At 47.9% G+C, this 12,159-nt stretch overlaps 1 pseudogene across 1 annotated transcript; it reads right to left on the reverse strand.

Annotated features, from left to right (window-relative positions):
• Positions 1 to 364: 364 nt before the first annotated feature.
• LOC311120467 (endoprotease bli-like) lies at positions 365 to 11,848 on the reverse strand (annotated as a pseudogene). The gene is made up of 6 exons: positions 11,822 to 11,848; positions 9,619 to 9,698; positions 9,308 to 9,368; positions 7,901 to 8,073; positions 7,459 to 7,674; positions 365 to 468 (listed from the first exon to the last, which is right to left on the reverse strand). The product of its transcript is annotated as an endoprotease bli-like (transcript).
• Between the last annotated feature and the right edge of the window lie 311 nt (positions 11,849 to 12,159).

A 12,159-nucleotide genomic window follows, 5' to 3' on the forward strand; every position in this document is an offset into this window, starting at 1 on the left:
AACGCTCTTAACCGCTAGGCTACCTGCCGCCCTACTACTGAATTAACTGTATTTCATTATCCTCATTGCATTGTAGTGTATTTACTGAAATGCTGTACCACTATACTGCTTTGGCAATATCTAACAATTGTATTTCATGCCAATAAAGCTATCTGAATTTGAGAGAGAGAGAGAGAGAAAACACTTGCAAAAATAGACAGAGAGAGAAAGGGAGCTACTTGAGCTTAGACATGGGAAACTAAGACCACTAATCGATACAAAGCAAATGACCTAAGCCATTGGATGCAGATGAAAAAAAGATTGTGAAGAAAATGATGTAACAGTTGAGTAAGGGTCAGGAGGGGAGAGGATGACCAAGGCTTACTTGGCCTCCTGGACAAGGGCCAGAATCCCAGCCGCGATGGGTGCAGCACTGGATGTCCCCGCAAAGTGGGTGACACAACCATCCCCTAGATTGGACACTGTCACCTGCAGAGCACACAACAGAATACTGTACATTTCAGTTGCAACTTAACTTTTCAAGGTGCAAGGTACACTCTTAGAAAAAAGGTGCTATCTAGAACCTAAAAGGGTTATTTGGCTGTCCCCATAGGAGAACCCTTTGGAGAACCGTTTTGGTTCCAGGTAAAAAAGGTTCCCTTTCACAGAGGGTTCTACATGGAACTCAAAAGGGTTCTGCCTGGAACCAAAAAGGGTTCTACATGGAGAGTTCTCTACAAGGGTTCTCCTATGGGGACAGCCGAAGTACCCTTTTGGAACCCTTTTTTCTAAGAGTATAAAAACATGTAATATGAAAGGAATATAAATCATGTGCAGGCATTTTGTATCACTTTTATAATAGTTTTTTAGACCATGCACCTGGGACTCTCTCTCTCTCTCTCTCTCTCTCTCTCTCTCTCTCTCTCTCTCTCTCTCTCTCTCTCTCTCTCTCTCTCTCTCTCTCTCTCTCTCTCTCTCTATATATATATATATATATATATATATATATTTCTCTCTCTCTCGCTATATATATATATATATATATATATATATATATAACATAGCCTGCTGAATTTGCACAATAACTTTTATTTGATTTTGGCACAAAAGTAAATGTGGCACTGACTCACACATGGATTGATGTTTCAGCATTGTCTCAATGAAGAGTTTAATGTTCGACTAGCCATGTGCGACATGCACGCGCAGTTACAAGCCTGCTACAGTTAGCGGCAGGCAGATGAGCAATATCCACCGTCTGTTATGTGGGCAGCTTGTCTCTCCCTTTTCTGTTTCCCTTCCTCCTTGTTTTGTCTCCTCTTTGTCTGTTGTATCTGTATGTGTGTTTGTCCCCTTTATGTGGGTGTGTCTGGAGTGGATCGGGGGGCGTGCTCAGGATCTGCCTCTCCTGTGCAGCTGCGGGTTGTTTCCAGTGATTCCTGCCTACGCAGCTGCATCCTATTCTCTCATCAACCTGCACTACTAATTCCTGGGCATGGCTCTCCACCGGCGCCAGATCGTTGTTCTTACTAGAGCGGTAACTTGGCTCACCAGTAAAGTTATATATTCTTAGTCTTCAGCCTGGCTTTTTACTCTCCTTAACCTGTCGTTTGTTTTGTCTTCAGTTCAGACATACCTCCCTGCCTTCGTGCCTGCCTGCCTGCCTGCCTCAGCCTCTCCTTCCTCCGGAGCCGACTAGCCCACTCTGTTCCTTTTCTTCAGTTGTTTTTTGGACTATGACAAATTGAACTTTTATTAAAAGTATTTTTGTTTCCTCCACTCCCTTAGTCGTGTTTGTTTCTCTGAGTGCTGGGTTGAACCATAGCGTAACAGAACGATCTGGCCATGGACCCAACAGAGAAACAGCACGGGGCAAACGAAGACAGCTTCCAACAAGCTATCCAGGCTCAAGGAACGTTGCTAGGACAGCATGACCAATTGATTCGGACTCTTGTGGAAGATAATCATCAACTGCTGAACCAGGTGACTCAGTTAACTACACAAGTCTCTAAATTGTCTGTTATCAGTTCTCCATCTCTCTCTGACCCCCAGTTTGATGCACCCCAAGTTGTTTCCTCGGACATTATGCAGGCTTCGTTCCGTCGGGAACCCCCTGTCACGTCGCCTGAACCGTTCAATGGGGAATTGGACAAGTGCCGGGGATTTTTGCTTCAGTGTGACTTGATTTTTCGGCAGAGACCACTGTCGTTTTCTACTGATTCCTCTAAGGTACATTATGTTCTGGGGCTGTTAAGAGGGAGAGCTCTGGTTTGGGCTGAGGCTGTGTGCTCAGATCAAACTTTGACTGGATTGACTTTTGCTGATTTTTCTGCTAAATTGAAGATTGTTTTTGACCATCCTGACCATGTGGGTAATTCCTCCAAGATACTTTTTAATTTGAGGCAGGGTTCTAACAGTGTGGCAGAGTATTCTATTGAGTTCTGGACGTTGGCAGCGGACTCCAAGTGGAACAATGTGGCACTTCAAGGAGCATTTCTAAACGGTTTGAATGAAGCCATTAAGGATGAACTGGCTGCTCGTGATGAGCCACATGATTTACATTCTCTCGTTTCCCTGTCCATTAAGCTAGACAACCGGTTGCGGGAGAGGCGTCGGGAGAGAGGCGGTCGGCCACATCTAGGAGGACGAGTTCCCCAGCCTTCAACCACTCGAGTCTCGCCTCCCCGGAGCCGGCAGCTTCTTGTTCCTGATCCCATCCCGAGCACAGAGGAGGAACCAATGCAAGTGGGTCGAGCTGAACTACCTCCAGCAGAGCGGCAACGGCGCCTCCAGGCAGGTGAGTGCCTGTACTGTGGAGACGCCACACACATTCTGGCTACATGCCCTAAGCGACCCAAAAGACAAGGCTCGCTCGTAACGGTGGGTCTACTTGCGAGCCCAGAGTTAGATCCGGAACACGTCATTCCCCGATTACAAGTACCTGTAACCTTACGTTTCCAGAGTCATTCCCTGCCACTCTCAGCTCTCATAGACTCAGGTGCAGAAGACAACTTTATTAGCCACCAGTTCGTTACACAAGCTCGTATCCCCATGGAGCCACTACCTACCCCCATTCGGGTCACAGCCCTTGATGGGCGCCTCCTCGCGGAGATAACTCATCAAACCTCCCCCGTTTCCCTAGTGATTTCTGGCAATCATTGTGAAAGCATTCAGTTAAGAGTTATGTCTGGCTCAGCTACCTCCCTAATCCTTGGCTTCCCCTGGTTGGCTCTTCACAACCCACAAATTGATTGGACACGTCACACCATTCTCAGTTGGAGCACTAACTGCCATTCAGAGTGCCTTAGATCAGCGGTTCCCCCCACTAAGTGTAACCCAACTCATCCCTCAGCTCCTCTCGATCTGTCATCTGTCCCCAAAGAATACCATGACTTAGCGGAGGTTTTCAGTAAGGACAAGGCTCTGTCTCTACCACCACATAGGCCTTATGATTGCCCTATTGAACTGCTTCCTGGTGCTCCCTTGCCCTCTAGTCGCTTATACAATCTGTCCCGACCGGAAAGAGAGGCAATGGAGCAGTATATTGGGGATTCTCTGGCCTCGGGCATAATCCGTCCCTCGTCGTCTCCTTTGGGTGCAGGGTTCTTTTTCGTGGAAAAGAAAGACAAGTCGTTACGCCCCTGTATCGATTTCAGGGGTTTAAACAACATAACTGTTAAAAACAAGTATCCCCTTCCACTCATCAACTCAGCTTTTGAACCTCTGCATGGCGCCACAGTTTGTTCCAAGCTCGACCTCAGGAACGCTTATCACCTTGTCCGAATCCGAAAGGGAGATGAGTGGAAAACCGCTTTCAACACTCCACTGGGACATTTTGAGTATTTGGTCATGCCCTTTGGGCTCTCAAACGCCCCTGCTGTTTTCCAAGCCATGGTGAACAATGTTCTTAGGGATTTTTTGAACCGATTTGTCTTTGTATACCTGGATGATATTCTTGTTTTTTCCAAGTCACCCGAGGAGCATGAGTCACACGTCCGTCAAGTCCTTCAACGGCTCTTGGAGAACAAGCTGTACGTCAAAGCAGAAAAGTGTGAGTTCCACAAACAGTCTACATCGTTCCTTGGTTTCATAATTGAGAGCGGGCAGGTGAAGGCGGACCCCGAGAAGATCCGGGCAGTGACGGAATGGCCCACACCCACCACCCGTAAGCAACTTCAACGATTTTTGGGCTTTGCTAACTTCTACCGTAGATTCAATAAGGGTTTTAGTAAAGTGGTGGCACCCCTTACTAGACTCACATCCCCAAAAGTCCCTTTTCTGTGGTCCCCTGAGGCGGAGCAGGCGGTAGGGGTTTTGAAGGAACTGTTTTCCACCTCCCCCGTGTTGATACACCCCAATACCTCTCTGCAGTTTGTTGTGGAGGTGGACGCGTCGGACTCAGGTGTGGGAGCAGTCCTCTCCCAGCGCTCCCCCACTGACCAAAAGCTTCACCCCTGTGCTTTTTTCTCCAAGAAATTGTCACCCACAGAACGGAATTACGACGTTGGAAACCGGGAACTGCTGGCGGTCAAGCTAGCACTGGAAGAATGGCGGCACTGGCTGGATGGAGCTGAACTGCCGTTTGTGGTCTGGACAGACCACAAAAACTTGGCTTACATCCAAGCCACTAAGAGACTCAACTCACGCCAAGCCAGATGGGCCCTGTTTTTTAGTAGGTTTAACTTTATTCTTACATACAGACCGGGGTCAAGAAATGTTAAACCAGATGCTTTGTCCCGCCAGTTTGCTGACCCTTCGGAGACCAGCGAGCCTGAGGCAGTCCTGCCTTCCTCATGCGTCGTGGCGGCAGTACAGTGGGAGATCGAGTCTCTTGTGAAGACTGCACTTGCCACGGACCCGGGACCGGGTGATGGACCTCCCAACCTACTCTTTGTTCCCGAGACGGTCCGGTCTCAGGTGTTGCAGTGGATTCACACCTCCCGTTTTGCTGGTCACCCTGGGATGAGACGCACGTTGACGCTGCTTAGGAGACATTTTTGGTGGCCTTCAATGGAAACTGACGTTCGGGCTTTTGTGGCAGCCTGTTCAACCTGTGCTCGGGGCAAAGCCTCCCATCAGTCCCCTTCGGGGCTGCTGCTACCCCTCCCAGTTCCCAGCCGTCCCTGGTCCCACATTGCCATGGATTTTGTCACCGGCCTACCCAAGTCTGAAGGTAATGATACTATACTTACCATTGTGGACAGATTCTCTAAATCTGTCCACTATATAGCATTACCTAAATTATCGTCTGCCAGTGAGACAGCGGACCTCCTAGTCCAACATGTATTCCGTCCCCATGGAATACCTGTGGACATCGTATCTGATAGAGGCCCACAGTTTACTTCCCGTGTTTGGAAGGTTTTCTGTTCTGCTTTGGGTGCTTCCGTTAGTCTGTCCTCAGGGTTTCATCCCCAGACCAACGGTCAAACAGAAAGAGCCAATCAAAACCTCGAAGCAACCCTTCGTTGTGTGGCTGCTCAACATCCATCATCCTGGGCCAAACATCTGCCTTGGATAGAGTACGCCCACAACTCCCTCACCACCTCTGCCACCGGTCTTTCACCCTTCGAGGTTACCATGGGTTATCAACCCCCTATGTTTCCTGCTCAGGAGAAGGAATTGGCTGTTCCTTCGGTTCAGGAGAACCTCCGCCGCTGCCAGAGAGTGTGGAGCGACGCTCGGGAAGCATTGCTTCGGACCACCGACAGGAACAAGACGACAGCGGATAGGAGCAGGACTCCCGCACCTGTGTTTCATCCTGGTCAAGAGGTTTGGCTGTCATCAAAGAACGTACCTCTTCGTACCAAATCACGCAAGCTGTCTCCTCGGTACCTGGGTCCGTTTGTGGTGGAGTCCATCATTAACCCCGCTGCGGTTCGTTTGAAGTTGCCTTCAGCCATGAAGATACACCCTACTTTCCACGTCTCCCAACTGAAACCTGTGTCCTCCAGCCTTTTGTGTCCGCCGGCAGATCCACCTCCACCTGTTCGCCTCATTGACGACCATCCGGCCTACACCGTCAGTAGGCTCCTGGACTCTCGGAGGCGGGGTAGGGGTCTCCAATACCTAGTCGATTGGGAAGGTTATGGACCAGAGGAGAGGTCTTGGGTCCCTAAGCGTTTTGTGTTGGATCCTCAGCTGATCACGGACTTCCATCACGACAACCCTGACAGGCCTGGTGGGTCGCCAGGTGGCGACCATTGAGGGGGGGGTACTGTTATGTGGGCAGCTTGTCTCTCCCTTTTCTGTTTCCCTTCCTCCTTGTTTTGTCTCCTCTTTGTCTGTTGTATGTGTGTTTGTCCCCTTTATGTGGGTGTGTCTGGAGTGGATCGGGGGGCGTGCTCAGGATCTGCCTCTCCTGTGCAGCTGCGGGTTGTTTCCAGTGATTCCTGCCTACGCAGCTGCATCCTATTCTCTCATCAACCTGCACTATTAATTCCTGGGCATGGCTCTCCACCGGCGCCAGATCGTTGTTCTTACTAGAGCGGTAACTTGGCTCACCAGTAAAGTTATATATTCTTAGTCTTCAGCCTGGCTTTTTACTCTCCTTAACCTCTCGTTTGTTTTGTCTTCAGTTCAGACATACCTCCCTGCCTGCCTGCCTTCGTGCCTGCCTGCCTGCCTGCCTCAGCCTCTCCTTCCTCCGGAGCCGACTAGCCCACTCTGTTCCTTTTCTTCAGTTGTTTTTTGGACTATGACAAATTGAACTTTTATTAAAAGTATTTTTGTTTCCTCCACTCCCTTAGTCGTGTTTGTTTCTCTGAGTGCTGGGTTGAACCATAGCGTAACACCGTCGTAGTACGGATGAAGCCTGAGATGGAATGTGACGCTAACTGAAGCTGGTTAGCTTTAGAAAACCCTGAATAGATCTAGCTTGCTTCGTAGGAAACACCTCTGACCATGAATGTGGTGACTGACTGAATGACTCAGGGGAGTAGAATGTAAATTGCAGTAGTCACAGTCAGTGGTAGGTGTTACTGGGTAATTTTAGACTGTTAGTCTGTATCCATGGAGCTGAGCAGGGCATACAGACATTTTTCTTTCCTGGCCGTCGACTTTGTCACACTCCTGAACTGAGAGTGCACATCAACACCTCTCTTCCTTCTCTCCTCTCTCTTTCTCTGCCGATTCACCTCCAATTAACACTTGCGACTGTGTGTGTGTGCGTCTGTGCATCCACACATATTCGCCAGCCACATCCTGCCCAGCAGCCTCCCAGGTCAACCGTGAGGCCGCTATAAATATCACAGCAGTTAACAGGCTGCTAACAGGAGCTAAAGAGCAGGGCTGCACTCACTCACACACAGTATCAAATAGATATCACACACACACATGCAGATACACACAGGCAGACACACACACACACACACACACACAGCATCAAATAGATATACACGCACGCACGCGCGCACACACACACACACACACACACACACACACACACACACACACACACACACACACACACACAGAGAGACTTACTAGGGGTAGTGTGTTTCCCAAATTGGCTCCAGTTAGAGTGACAGCCATGACGGCAGGGCAGGGCTCACCGAAAAAGGCGGGCTTGCCTGTGTGAGTGACAGCCCCGATGGCGATGCTGTAGACACTGTTGACATAGCCGTCTGCTCCACAGTGGTCGTTCACCAACCCACCATTACCAGACGCCCACACAAAGATACTGCCTTTTCCACCTCGCCCCTGTATTAAGGTGAAAGGTGAAGGGGAGTTGGTGGAAGGATAAAATATCATAGAATGGAATATAATAGAATTACATTGACTAGAGAAAAGCGAGCGTGCATGCGTGCATGCCTTTGTGTGTGTGTGGACGTGCATGTGTACATGCATGTACAGTATGGATGTGTGTGTGTGTTTACTTGCGTGCCTGCATGTACTTTGCCTGTGTGTGTTTGTGTGTTAACCTTGCCTTCTGCGTGCCCAGCCTCAGTGCTTTCTGTGTGAGTGTCCCCGGCCCAGCCATCTCCTGTCCGTCGTCCCGCGGGCCCCAGCAGCACACGTACACATTAATGAAGTCGTCGTTGAAGGTCAGAGATGTGGCCTCCATGGAGTGCGTCACCGTGCCGTCCAGCAGACGGATACCTGGCCGGGTCAAAGGTCAGTCAGAGGTCACGGGGAAGAGGGAAGAGGTAGGGGGTGACAGTTCATTCCAAGGATTATTTTTTACTGCCCATTTGTTATGATGCCGATCTAGCCCTGTGAATTGGTTTGAACAGCTGTTGACTTTTAGCGTTATAGCATGACACTAGAATCAAAACAGTGATTTTCAGAGGATATTCTTATTCAAATGTCCCAATATATTTTCTTGTTGATGCATACTTATGCTCTGGACTGTACAGCTGTATTAAATTAGTCATCCTCACTAAAAAACGAATTACAACAACTCAAACCCAAAATGAGATGTTAAATTAGGTCTGTATGGCTCAATAACAGCGCGTCCCTGTCACATCCAAACACACACACTAATTAGATCGATTTCTCTCGTCACCACTTGTGTAAACTCTAATTCACAAATACAGCTGAACATCAACACCTAAACTGGCTGCGATAGACTTATTGATTACTGGGCTTTATGGAAGAAATGCACTGCAAATGCATTGTTCTGTTGTGGATACGCCCATGGTCCCTTGGTCATCATTATCAAGCATCAGCACTATGATTCACTTTATCTAGGTCTGCCTCCCAAAAAACACCCTATTCCATATTTACTGTGCACTACTTATGACCACTGCCCCTCAAAAGTAGTACGCTATATAGGAAATAGGTTGCCATTTGGGACTCGTGCATTATCTCTCCAGCTGATGTCATAACCAATCACTGGCATTGCATTACCCTGTTGTCATTGCCTTTTATTGAGCCGTTCCATTAAATTTGATGTGTGATTGTCCTCGTAGTGTGTTATCACTGCACTGCTACATTTCATGTAATTTCCCTGGTAATATAAACACTGCTCTTCCCTTCTTCAAGAACGTACTGTTACTGTATTGTTCATTGTTACCTCGCCTAGCGTCTCCTATTCAGTCTGATTGAATCATATCTTTCATGTTGTTATTAAGGCATGGCTTATATTATATATTTCATTTGCTATAATATTATTTTACATTTTCAAAATGGTATACTATAATAGACAATATCATGTCTCATAGACAATGTGCATGTGTCATAGTACAGTGCAATCATATCATATATACATATTATAGTAGCACAACTAGTACAATCATTCAGTAAGATGTATATTTGAATCATACAATCACTTCCACCGGTATTTTATTTTGATAGATTACATTGGCATGGACAATGGCAGTGTTGTACTCACCACCGATCCTGGCGTTGAAGGCGATGCCCACGCCACTTCCCCTGCACACCTGGCGCCATGACTGGGAGAGACGAGAACATGATGTCATACACATACACACACAAACACATAAACACGCACACTCTCACACACACACAAAAAAAACGACTGTGTCTCTACACAAATGTTGACAAATAACAACCCATTCCAAAAACGAGGAAACAAAACTACAAAAGGAAAGACGACTGCAAATAGTGGGAGATGACAGAGGACACATGAAGAATGACAGGGGGTGAAAGAGTGAGATGAATGTAGAGATTAAGAAGTGTTACCCGTTCTCCTGGTCTCTGAGTGGCATGGGACCATGGGACAGGCCGTGTGAGCCACGCAGATCAAAACTTGCAAAGGCCTCCTGAGAGACACACCATAGTGTAATGTCATGGAACAACATGGAGAGCATGTCGCCTGATTCCACATCTGTTTTTGCTGTATAACTCTTACGGTTGTTAGGAGTTGGCTATACAGCACAAAACAGATCTGGGATCAGGAATAGGGAGGAAGTATATTGACGTGTCATGATGATCTCCTATGTATTGTCATGTGCTCTCATACCATACGAGGACAAGCTGTTCAGTGTGAGGAGATGACCGGCTACCCAGCAGATGAGTGATGTGTGTCTATCGAGTCAAATATGATCAAGGAGGTGCACTCAAGGAGCTAACATGTACTGCAACAACAAGACAGGAGTCAGAGCACAACCCCATGTAGCCCTGCTTCAATCTCACTCAGGCTATACATGAGTGCCAAGCAACATGTTGGCCTGTTGGCTCTTGGATTATAAATGATAGAATGGTGTAGGGTGAAGTTGCCCCTAGATGCTGATCTTGGCTCAGTTTAGCATTTTCCCCACTAATGGTTAAGGTTGGGATTCGAGGAGGGGAAGCTGATCCTAGATCTGTACCTAGGTTGAAACTTCACCCGAAACAGTTAGCATCGCTTCGCTATAGCTTCATCAATTTGACATGGGTGTTTATCTCAAATCAAACTTTATTGTGCCGAATACAACAGGTGTAGACCTTACCGTGAAATGCTTACTTACAAGCCCTTAACCAACAATGCAATTCAAGAAAGAGTTAAGAAAATATTTACCAAATAAACTAAAGTAAAAAAAAAACATAAAGTAACACAATAAAATAACAATAACAAGGCTATATACAGGGGGCACCGGCACTGAGTCAATGTGCGGGGGTACAGGTTAGTCGAGGTAATTTGTACATGTAGGTAGGGGTAAAGCGACTATGCATAGATAATAGACAGCGGGTAGCAGCAGTGTAAAAACAAATGGGGGAAGGGGGTCAACATAAATAGTCCAGGTGGCCATTTGATTAATTGTTCAGCAGTCTTATGGCTTGGGGGTAGAAGCTGTTAAGGAGCCATTTAGACTTGACGCTCCGGTACCGCTTGCCGTGCGGCAGCAGAGAGAACAGTCTACGACTTGGGTGACTGGAGTCATAGACAATTTTTTGGGCTTTCTTCTGACACCGCCTAGTATATAGGTCCTGGATGGCAGGAAGAATCGGCCCCAGTGACGCACTGGGCCACATGCACCACCCTCTGCAGCGCCCCACGGTCAGATGCCGAGCAGTTGCCACACCAGGCGGTGATGCAACCGGTCAGGATGCTCTCGATGGTGCAGCTGTATAACTTTTTGAGGATCTGGGGACCTATGCCAAATCTTTTCAGTCTCCTGAGGGGGAAAAGGTGTTGTCGGGCCCTCTTAATGACTGTCTTGGTGTGTTTGGACCATGATAGTTTGTTGGTGATGTGGACACCAAGGAACTTGAAACTCTCGACCCACTCCACTACAGCCCCGTCGATGATAATGGGGGCCTGTTCAGCCTGCCCTTTCCTGTAGTCCACGATCATCTCCTTTGTCTTGCTCACATTGAGGGAGAGGTTGTTGTCCTGGCACCACACTGCCAGGTCTCTGACCTCCTCCCTACAGTCTGTCTCATCGTTGTCGGTGATCAGGCCTAACACTGTTGTGTCATCAGCAAACTTAATGGTGGTGTTGGAGTTGTGTTTGGCCATGCAGTCGTGGGTGAACAGGGAGTACATGAGGGGACTAAGCACGCACCCCTGAGGGGCCCCAGCGTTGAGGATCAGCGTGGCAGATGTGTTGTTGCCTACCCTTACCACCTGGGGGTGGCCCGTCAGGAAGTCCAGGATCCAGTTGCAGAGGGAGGTGTTCAGTCCCAGGGTCCTTAGCTTAGTGATGAGCTTTGTGGGCACTATGGTGTTGAACGCTGAGCTGTAGTCAATGAACAGCACTCCCACATAGGTGTTCCTTCTGTCCAGGTGGGAAAGGGCAGTGCGCGATTGAGATTACGTCATCTGTGGATCTGTTGGGGCAATATGCGAACTGGAGTGGGCCCAGAGTATCCGGGATGATGCTGTTGATGTGACCAGCCTTTCAAAGCACTTCATGGCTACTGACGTGAGTGCTACGGGGTGGTAATCATTTAGGCAGTTTACCTTTGCTTGCTTGGGCACAGGGACCATGGTGGTCTGCTTGAAACATGCAGGTACCACAGACTCAGTCAGGGAGAGGTTGACACCTGCCAGTTGGTCCCCGCATGCTTTGAGTACACGTCCTGGTAATCTGTCTGGCCCCGCGGCTATCTATCTACTGTATAGCATTATGTATCTACAGTAAATTAATTAATTGTGTAATGGCCCATTAGGACAGATAAAATACATGGTCACCTCAAAATAAATCGATAAAGTTTACTCACAAAGTTTCTCTTCAGAACCATGTTTGTATGATCCACACCTAAAGGGGAGGCAGGAAAATAAATATCAGTGTTTGTACA

This window comes from Coregonus lavaretus (assembly GCF_964263955.1).
Source record: "Coregonus lavaretus genome assembly, contig: HAP1_SCAFFOLD_8388, whole genome shotgun sequence".
In the NCBI taxonomy this organism is placed as follows: domain Eukaryota; kingdom Metazoa; phylum Chordata; class Actinopteri; order Salmoniformes; family Salmonidae; genus Coregonus; species Coregonus lavaretus.